The sequence below is a fragment of the Hemibagrus wyckioides genome, linkage group LG07 (genome assembly GCF_019097595.1).
Source record: "Hemibagrus wyckioides isolate EC202008001 linkage group LG07, SWU_Hwy_1.0, whole genome shotgun sequence".
Taxonomy (NCBI): Eukaryota; Metazoa; Chordata; class Actinopteri; order Siluriformes; family Bagridae; genus Hemibagrus; species Hemibagrus wyckioides.
Window position 1 is genome coordinate 10,135,893 of NC_080716.1, and position 10,971 is coordinate 10,146,863.

Genomic DNA, 10,971 nt, shown 5'->3' on the forward strand with positions numbered 1-10,971 from the left:
AGTAGCTTAGGCTCTTTTGAGTAGGTATGCTATATGCCTACTAATTGCTACCAGACCTAAAATAAGAATGACGGTGTACACTGTTGACTTATGATATAATTAGCACTGCATATTAGATAATACCAGTTATGTGAGTGAGTAAACCATGTAATTCTTTCTGCCACCCTCCAGGGTCATAAATTCCCCATCCGTGTCCACTCGGTTCATTCCATGAGATTTTTTTAATGTTATGACGTACTTTTGTTTTGGTTTTGGTTGCCTACACCCTTGTCATGACACTAGTTTATTACCCTGTGCTTACCTGTTTTATGTCTCAACATCTTTAGTTCTGTTGTTTCTCTTTTCCCCTAGCACACACTAATTATTTCTGCATCATTAAGTATTAAGCTTTATGTAAAAAAAATATTTAAATAGATAACCTTTTGCATACTTATACACGTGTGATGTCACCTGTTTGTGTTCTGACCTCTTTAAACTTACGTCCCTGGCCCTTATCAAGTGATACATTTTATCACAAGCAAGTGAGAGTTAAGGGCTCTGCTCAGGGGTAGCGGATTTGGTGGACCTGGGATTCAAACTCGCAACCTTCCGATCAGTAGGCCAATGGACTTTTCAGATCCGCCCCAACAAACTTCCACAAAATTTACACACTTGTGTCCTGTCTTAAATCACCACAAGTTACAACAAACTAATCAGAGAACATCTTAAAAGCTTTACAGTTTGAGATTTCCATCTGAAAATGTGCACAAATTTGGTATTGATTGATGCTTTGGGATCTAAAAGAACAGCTTATAATAATAAAAATGAAGCAGACATACGCTATAAGCGCTCTATTTTTATATAATTACTGATATACTCAATATTAAGCTTTCGGTCTTGTGTATATAAACACACTGGTAAGATGCAGTGCAGCTGAGCTACATTTTTGTTTGTGTTATGTGACAGCAGGGTGCCACTGATTTTGCTCAATATTAAACAATTGTTCAATTCAACTCAATTTTACTTGCATAGTGCTTTTAACAACAGACATTGTCTAAAAGCAGCTTTACAGAACATAAGAAACAAAAACCATCCTAGATGTTAGACAAAATCATCCCTAGTGAGTAAGCCTGAGGTGACTGTGGCAAGGAAAAACTCCCTTAGATGGTAAGAGGAAGAAACCTTGAGAGGAACCAGACTGAAAAGGGAACCTCATCCTCATGTGGGTGACAGCGGAGAGTGTGATTATAAATTATTCTAAACACTGAAGAGTGTGATTATGAACAATGTCCTTTCTACAGTCATATACAGTCAGTTGTGTGATGCAGATACAGCATATGTAGAATGTTAGTGTGTGTATTAATTAGGAGGTTGTTGCCGTCCTCAAAAATTATTATTAACATAATATTCAGTTAATTTTTTTATTCAAAGAGAATGTTATGTATGATACCGCATGCATGCCTAATTATTTAGTGCACAGGTCCTTATGATAGATTTAGCTGAAATAAATATGAATTCTTGCATTTCAGTGTGGCACAAGCCTATTATGCCGGCACATGTTGCTAATTTTGTTCGACATAAAAAATTTTGTTCTTGCTCACGTTCTGTTGCTACTTTCGTGATGAGAATAAATGTGACATGGTGTGTGGCTTTCGAAATCCTCCGGTGTGGTGGTATTATCATAATCCACTTTAGCTGAAAATTGTTCTGGTGTTGGATCCTTGTGTTTCCAATGGCGACAGTGCTATCGAAAATACAAAAGGAAGTTGCATGTGTATGTAAGAAAAATGTTTACATTTTAATGAAAGTTAGAGAGAAGAGATGGATGGTTGACTAAGGCACCACCAAGGTTTTGTGTATTGTCAGATGATAGCATTCTCCAGGGAGATGGCATGCATCTTCACGGATATGTAGCAGTTCAGTTTTGATGGGATTCAGTTTCAGGTGATGAATTGGAATCCACTATGAGACGTCTGCCAGACATCCACACAAAAAGACGAGTGTCTGAGAGAGGAAAAGGTGAGAAGAAAAGCTTAATTACAAACAGATAGAAATCAGTAGTGGTAACATTTAGTGGTACCTAAATGTTTTTTAGGTATTGAGTGATTGTAGGAAATGAGGGGAGTTTTTGGGTTGTGGCTTTTTTATATATATATCAAATAAAATGAAATTGACTGATGCATATAAAAAGACACCTCCAGACAGGTGATTTTATGCCTTGCACCAAATTCATAGAGATCTTTTTACTTTCTATACATCAAATATTATTATTAAATTCGTAATATATGTCGAATTAATGATTGCATGACATGCAATACAAACCTGATCTAGAAGTCACACAGATTTGACAGCATGAAGCACCAGCAAGCTTCTGTTAAATCCACTTTTTGTAATCTATCTGTAGCACAAAGCATGCCTCGTTTATTTCAAGGAAACATATGCACAGCAGTGACACCATAATATGGGGAAAGGGTAAAGGGGGCAGTTGAATCAAACAGAGAACAAAGTGTTTGCTACTTACTCTGGTTACACACGATGTAATGAGTGCCATCGCTATTCTTTAACGAAAATAAAATTTTACACGACCATACACAGTAGGACATGTGGTGAAAATCTGTTAAGGGAAAGTGTGAGAAAAACCAAAACAAAGAAAGCATAACATTATAATAATAATAATAATAATAATAATAATAATAATAATAGTAATTATTATTATTATTATTATTATTATTATTATTATTATTATTATTATTATTATTATTATTAATATCATTATTATTAATATTTTATTTTTTATTTTTTTATTATTATTATTATTATTATTATTATTATTATTATGTGTGTGCTTTGAATGAATTTTCTGCTTCACAAGTATAAAAAAAATCTAATACAGAGTTTAAAACTGGCCATTTTTCTCTTTAGTGCTTTCAAAAAAGTAGCTCTTGACCTTTTGCTTGTTTAGCTTAATGGATCACTTAAATCATCCAACCCTCCAATGTAAGAGTCCAAGATGGAATATTACAAAACAGAATGCACAGTCATCCATGACGTCAGTGTAGATTTAGGGTTCAGTTGTCATCATGGTGCCTCAGGTGTGCCATGTCTTAAGTCTTAATGTCATCATTAATGTTTTATGTGTCTACAGTCTAGGCCCAAATCTTTTTTTCTTTTTTTTCTGTATAGTTATATCACTCTACCATGGAGCTTCAGCTATTCTATTCTCATCATGTTTTTAAAAAGAAAAAGGCTGCCGAAATGCGTCAGTATGCACTGAATGATCAGCCTTGACCAGGAACAAACATCATTCTGGCAATTTTATTCCAGTGCCATACACGGAGAATCATTGTCCTTTGAATAGTGTCTAAGTGTCAATACATTCAAAAGAAGGTGGAATTCAATTAGTGAAAGTCATCTCTCATCCTCGGCTGGAAGGAACGCGGTTGTTAGGCAACAGCAAGGCCACACCATTCTTTTCTGACAGTACAGTTAGATTCAACAGATTCAGCAGGAGAAGAAGAAAAAAAAAATGTCCCTGCAGTGTGGAGGGAAAGAATGCTTCGTTAAGAATGAACGAAAAACCTTGATGTATCACAAAACTTTCTTAAATAACATCGTGCTTCATTTACCTGACAGTACAGTTATATGAGGTATTACGCCTGACAGTCAGTCAGGAAATATTTGCCCCTGGACTCTAGTATACTGAAGTTGGACAGGAATGACATCAATCAAACAGAAATACAGATGGAATATAAGCCGCTATGAATGTTTAGCACTATTTATCAACACCACAGCAATGTATAGCACTGACAATTCAGTACATTTACATTAAATGCACATTAAAAGAGATTAGAAATGTAAATCAATAACGTTTCTCCTTCAATGCACACCTATATCACCATATACTGGTCTACAATATTCAAGCATGGAATAAGTACGATCCACACAACTAGAATTCGAGTTAGAGCCAAGGTTTCCACAGCACAGTGAATAAAATGTAAGTGCATACATAAATCAAAACAGATCACTTCCTAAATCACCTTGTGCTAAATTTGTTTCTTCACTACTGTGGAATATACATAAGGACTGAGTGTATGCTAGGCACGCCTTCAACTAATCTTTTTTACGTTTAAAGGGCAGAGGGATTTAGCTTTAATTTTCTGCCGTTCTCCAGCAGTGATCTGAATATTGATGATGACCGGCCCCAGATGTATAAGCACAAGCAACAATTCCCACTTACCAAGCTGCGAAACCAATAGTAAGCGATGAAGTACTCATACCTTATTAATTACGTTAACACAGCAGGCGGTTTGTTAGTTACAACAGATATCTTTTACAGATAGCTCATGAGAGAATAAGATGAAATCCACTGGATTATAATTTCTTGTTCAATACGATAGATCCTAAACTCACTAACATCAACAACAATCACATCAACAAGAACATTCTTTTAAAATCCATGTGTATAATAACCCCTGTTCAATGGATTATTTCCTTGTAAAATAATTAAATATTTTAGCTTAATGGTCTTTTAATGTTAATTTTTTAATGTTTATTAATAAGTGGATTGGTTGCATGAAGAAAAGTTAAGTAATCCTTCACTTTCATCAGGCATATGACTGGAGGAGGAATGCATAAACAGACCATTCCCTAATCAACCCCGACTGTTGTTTCACCCCCACTTTTATTCTCTCTTCCTACTCATAATCACTCTTCTGTATATCTCATCATTTCTGAAAGCCAGGGCAGTCTGTTATGATGCTGAAATGTTTGAGTCAGTAACGCGAGTCATTGATCAGTTAAATGATTCATGCAGATTTGTTCACTAATCCAATTGAGTTGCATTGTTTAACCAAACTGTATTCTGATCACGCAGCTGTCAATGGCAAAATATCAACAAACATGAGCGGTCTCATCTAATTAATAATTGCTATTTTATAAGATGATTGGGTAACACTTGGCAATACTGTACAGTAACAAAGCAGGATATAATGAGTGGTTCTTTATACGTAGTTGATTAACACATATCTTATTCCTGTTAACTACTCAGAAATAGTTGATTACACATTAATATTGTCCGTAGGAGTTCACAATTCCTGAGAATTCAACAGAAAGTATGTAGTGTTACATTTGTTCTCCAGAACTACTAGCTAACCATGGCTTTTATAATAACTACTGAGTAATCACTGAACACACCAGCATTTATTCTTAAAATATTAACTGGGCTAAAGGATTACTGTAGATACTTGAAGAGAAATGAATATAAAACACTAAACTAAATGACCTTTTTATTATTTTCTTTTTTAAAAAAGTGTCTGGCATAATACCAACAATTGTTAATCTTTATTATTATTATTATTATTATTATTATTATTATTATTATTGTCATTATTATTATTATTATTATTATTATTATTATTATTATTATTATTATTATTATTATTATTATTATTATAGCAATTAGAGTGTAACTGGAATTTATTTACTGTAACTAATGTGTAAGTTGTATGAAATCACTTAAGACTGTTGTTTGCATGTATTTTAACTAATTTGGACATGATTTAAAAAAAATAAAATTAAGTTATTAATATTATAATTAATGAATTATTAATAAAGTTTTTAATGACCAAAGTATGTAGGAGGAATATTTGTTACTCATTGCTACATTAAAGATTTGTACTTTTTTAGGTTATTCTTGTCCAATGGAAATAAAACTCAGAAATAACTGCTTAAAACTGAGTCATTAACTAGTAGTTCTTTGTAATTGATAAGAAAGAGAATATGTTAATGAACATTCACGCCTCTTCAGTTCCAGCATACTTTCTGCATAGTTCCCATACTTGTTGAACAGTGTTATAGTCTTACTATGTCTTACCTATGATTCTATATCATTATTTTACAAAAGAAAAGCTTAAAAAATCCTGCTCATGAATGACCTTGAATGTAAATGGCTGAATTTACTGACTCAGCTAATTTGCTGAACAAGAGAAGAGGGAATCTTGATCATGACTGGAAGTATTCAAGCCCCTATTTAAACATTTTTTCATTCATTCATCATCATTATATTGGTCTTTTTGAAAATGAACCAATCAGTGTCATCAGTGAAACAGACAGCATGGTGGAGCAGTGGGTAGCATTGCCACCAGGGCTCGGTCCTGTACTTGGGTTACTGTCTGTGTGGAGTTCTTATGTTTCCTCTGGGAGCTCTGTTTTCCAACCTCTGTCCAAAAAGCAAGCAGGAAAGAATGAGTTCACCTTGCCCACTGATAGCACATCTTGAGTTTATGAATAGATAAACGTATAGGCATACACAAAGTACTGGCATACATACTACCTTTGGGGTAATCTGCAATCTTTTAGCTAATGCAACATTTAATTCCAAAGGTTTAAATGTAGAACCATAAAAACTGCAGCTGTTTCCAAGGTGATTTGCCAAAGATACTGTCCTTGACAGCTTCGCCAAGGAACCTAGATGAATTTGTCTATACTGTTGGTGAAAAAAATACACATACACTACTGCTCAAAAGTTAGGGATCACTCAAAAATTGTATTGTTTTCCAAGGAAACACACAATAAATTAGTCTGAATAGAAAATATAGCAAAACAACAGGACATGCTGACATGTCAGAGTGAGAAATAATGATTTTGATGGAAATGATGAATGTTTTCTTCAAACTTTGCCTTCATCAAAAAAAAAACACCTTTTGCAGCAATTACAGCCTGGACATTCTAGTGGTCAATTTTTCAAGATAATCTGATGAGATTTCACCCCATGCTTCCTGGAGCATCTCCCACAAGATGGATTGGCTGATGGAGTCTTCCTCTGTAGCTGAAATCAAGCTGAATCATGCAAGTGGTCCCAAACTTTTGAGCGGTAGTGTACATGTTAAAATTCTATCAACAACTAAATTGAAAACAGGGCGATATCTAACATACATAGAAAATTCTCTAACCCTGAGCAAAAAAAAAAAATGACAACACATGCCTTATCTGCTAATAAAGAACTTGCAAGAACAGTATGAAACCAAGTAGAGACAATCCTTATTACACTAATCCTGTATTCTTTCGCATTACTAAGCCATATAATGCCACAGAGTTTCATTAATTTCCAGATGAGACAGGCTACTCTTACTCTTTCTAAAAGAATATCCCTGTTGAAAATACAGCTTTTTATCAACTAATATTAAGAGTTTTTTTTACTCATAAGATCAAAAACATTTTTGCTTTTAAATGTCAAATAATTCATGCCCTTATATATATATATATATATATATATATATATATATATATATATATATATATATATAAAAACACTGTGTGGCAACGAAGTGAAGAAACTAGGCAAGTTAAGGTGCAGAGAAAACTCTGCTCTGCTGTTGGGTAATGACTGTCACTCTAAAAACTTTCACTAGGCTCATGTTTTATGTCAATCTGCCAAGGACAGCAGAGTGCAGAGAATGTTTTGGAAGTGATCACCACCAGTGTCCAAATTTGCAGTTACGTTTATTTGGCAAGCTCAAACTGAACAACACTGTAAAGATTATTGAGTCTATAGCTGCAGAACTGCAAATCTGCCATTAGTTTACTATGCCAATTTTTCATAATGCATTTTTAAGTAATGGTTCTAATTACAGCTAGCCCAACTTCAGCTCCAGTGCACACTGGTACTGTGGCACCTTCACCATGAGAAATTTTTCTAGGTTCTGGATTCAGTAGTCATATGAAGAGCAAGTCAAACTTTTTATGTCTAATCATCAGCACTTGACTGTTTCAGAGTCAGCGCTTTTTGAATAGAATAGAAGTTTTTACTTTTATTCAGCATTGTTAATGGTGTAGAAAATTACAACAAGAAAATGTTGACAACATTTATTTTATTTTTTGAAATAAGGACAATAATGACAATTTGCTTATTATTTAAAATGCTAATAACAATAAAATAAAACACTGCTACTACTACTATTCCTAATACTACTGTAACTACAAGGAAAAAAATAATTAGAGACAAAACACATTACTACTGCAGCATAGTAATAAATTCTCTGGTCCGGTCAAGCCCCCCACCCCCAACAATCCTAAAACATGCAGAAGGATTTGCCTGTAGATGTAAATTTATGCCTTTTACCCAGCGTTCCTGTGATTGGCTCCAGCTCTAGCTCAACCCTGACCAGAATCAAGTAGTTTCTGAAGATGAATAAAACAAATCGGTTATGGTTCATGTGTGTGTGTGTGTGTGTGTGTGTGTGTGTGTGTGTGTTAGGTGCTAGCTGCTGAATCCACACTGACAACTTTCTGTTGCAAGAGTTAGAAAGCTGACCAGTTAACCGTAAACCAAAAAAGACATGGTGTGTTTTGACCAAATTCTCCAAACTCCCACACTGTGACAGAGCCAGACTGTTCTTCATGCATTCAAAAATGTTTAATTGCATGTTCCAAGAGGTTTGATGTTTTGCTTGGAAGATAGTTTTATCTTTGTGCTAACCTTGGGATCGATGCTTAGGTAAGATGTTTTCGAAAATGGCTTTTTGGTATGTGGGCAGTTGAAGACTGAACCTTGAAGGGACAACAACTGTGTATTCCCATGAATGGCAAGTCAATAAAAACTTCTAATCCTCTACACCAAGTTTATGCCTGCTTGCATCTTTGTTAAGGTTGAACAGTCCATCACTTTGCAAATACTACTTTGTCAGTTATTGCACTGGGAACTGTCATCTACTTCTATAATGTACTGCCTCTACAGACTCTAGACCCCGATGATATAAACACTCTCTCTAAGTAGTCATCCAGACTCACAGGTCATTAGCCTAGATTTATTTTTCTTCTGATATTGATGTAATTTCTGTGTAAAGTATTAAAAAACCAGCAACCAATTTTTTTGACACTTCACTCTGTGCCTTTTAGGAATCATGTCTGGTCCCCAGCGCTACACAGAACCACTTGAGAGAAGATCAAGCCAGTTTTTTTAGTGTAATGTCCACAGTTCAAAGACACAAATGTGCACTAGACAGAGTGGTCAAAGCTGCAAACAGAGCAATTTGGATCATGTGTGGCAATCCAACAAAGGGAATAGAAAAATAAATACAAGCAAAAATAAGGATCTAAATTGGTCCAAGAAATTCCATGATGAGGTTCCAGACTGTCTGATGCAGGTTCCTGAAAACATTCCATGTGACAGTACCTCTCTCAGTCCACCAGATACCAATACTGACAAAGATTCATGTATGAGGCATAAGCAGGAGATCCACCCACACTCAATTGAGTGTCTTGAAAAGGACTGCATCAGCAAGCCGAGCAAAAAACACCAGCACATAAAATGAGAAATGAAATACAAGATTGAGATGGTAGGTAACCCAGATTGCACTGGACTGAAAAGGATTTTGTGTATATTCAGCCCAAAGTAGAAAACATGCTCACTGACACTGCATACATAAAATTCTCCTCAACTGTTGTTTGTAGTTTGGTCAATCTGTGAATTCTCTAGTGAATAATAGTCAAATGTGAGCCTGATGATTATTCTGAGTTTGTCTATAAAGGCTTTCCATATTGGCATCATAAACCCAGACACTTGTGTGCAAAATTGCCAATCAATAATTGTGAAGGCAGCTCTGCTTTGAAGCTAAATGAAATTGATTGGTCAGCACCACCTGGACACAAGTCTATAAACTCCTTTCATTTCAAACTTCATATGCAGTGTATACTGCAGCGCACAGAGAGACGTGGGTGCACTGACAATAGGGATTTGCAGTTATTTATACCATAAAAGCTTACGAGAATGGGATATTCTGGACTTTATGATTCATTGTATATTAAGGTAGTGAGAAAGAAAAATATTAGTCTATCAACTGATAGTTCTACAAGTACTAAATAAGAATCTTAGAGACTGAAAGAAAACTCACTCTCAATAAAGTGTATTCCTTTATTGAGTATTTGCTTGGACCTGTCTACTGATAAGTAAAATATGAGTAAACTATATCATGGAATTGATTTCTTTCTGCACTTTCCCCAAGCACTATCAAGAACAACACTGAAATCTATTCATCTGTAAGTTCATCTGTCTGTCAAACATATTGGATTTTATGTACTGGGTATTTTATTAAAGTGAGCAGGGTTGAACAGGGTGCTGTCTTAATTGACTTGGTCACTGGAGTTATTAAGCCCCTACCATCTCTCTCTCTCTCTCTCTCTCTCTCTCTCTCTCCCTCTCCCTCTCTTTCTCTCACTCCCTTTCTCTCTCTTTCTCTTGGGGTTATATACACTATTGCCAAAAGTATTCGCTCACCTGCCTTGACTCGCATATGAACTTAAGTAACATCCCATTCCTAATCCATAGGGTTCAATATGACGTCCGTCCACCTTTTGCAGCTATAACAGCTTCAACTCTTCTGGGAAGGCTGTCCACAAGGTTTAGGAGTGTGTTTATGGGAATTTTTGACCATTCTTCCAGAAGCGCATTTGTGAGGTCACACACTGATGTTGGACGAGAAGGCCTGGCTCTCAGTCTCCGCTCTAATTCATCCCAAAGGTGTTCTATCGGGTTGAGGTCAGGACTCTGTGCAGGCCAGTCAAGTTCATCCACACATCCTGTCATCCATGTCTTTATGGACCTTACTTTGTGCACTGGTGCACAGTCATGTTGGAAGAGGAAGGGGCCATGTCCAAACTGTTCCCACAAAGTTGGGAGCATAGAATTGTCCAAAATGTCTTGGTATGCTGAAGCATTCAGAGTTCCTTTCACTGGAACTAAGGGGCCAAGCCCAGCTCCTGAAAAACAACCCCACACCATAATCCCCCCTCCACCAAACTTTACACTTGGCACAATGCAGTCAGACAAGTACCGTTCTCCTGGCAACCGCCAAACCCAGACTCGTCCATCAGATTGCCAGATGGAGAAGCGCGATTCGTCACTCCAGAGAATGCGTCTCCACTGCTCTAGAGTCCAGTGGCGGCGTGCTTTACACCACTGCATCCGACGCTTTGCATTGCACTTGGTGATGTATG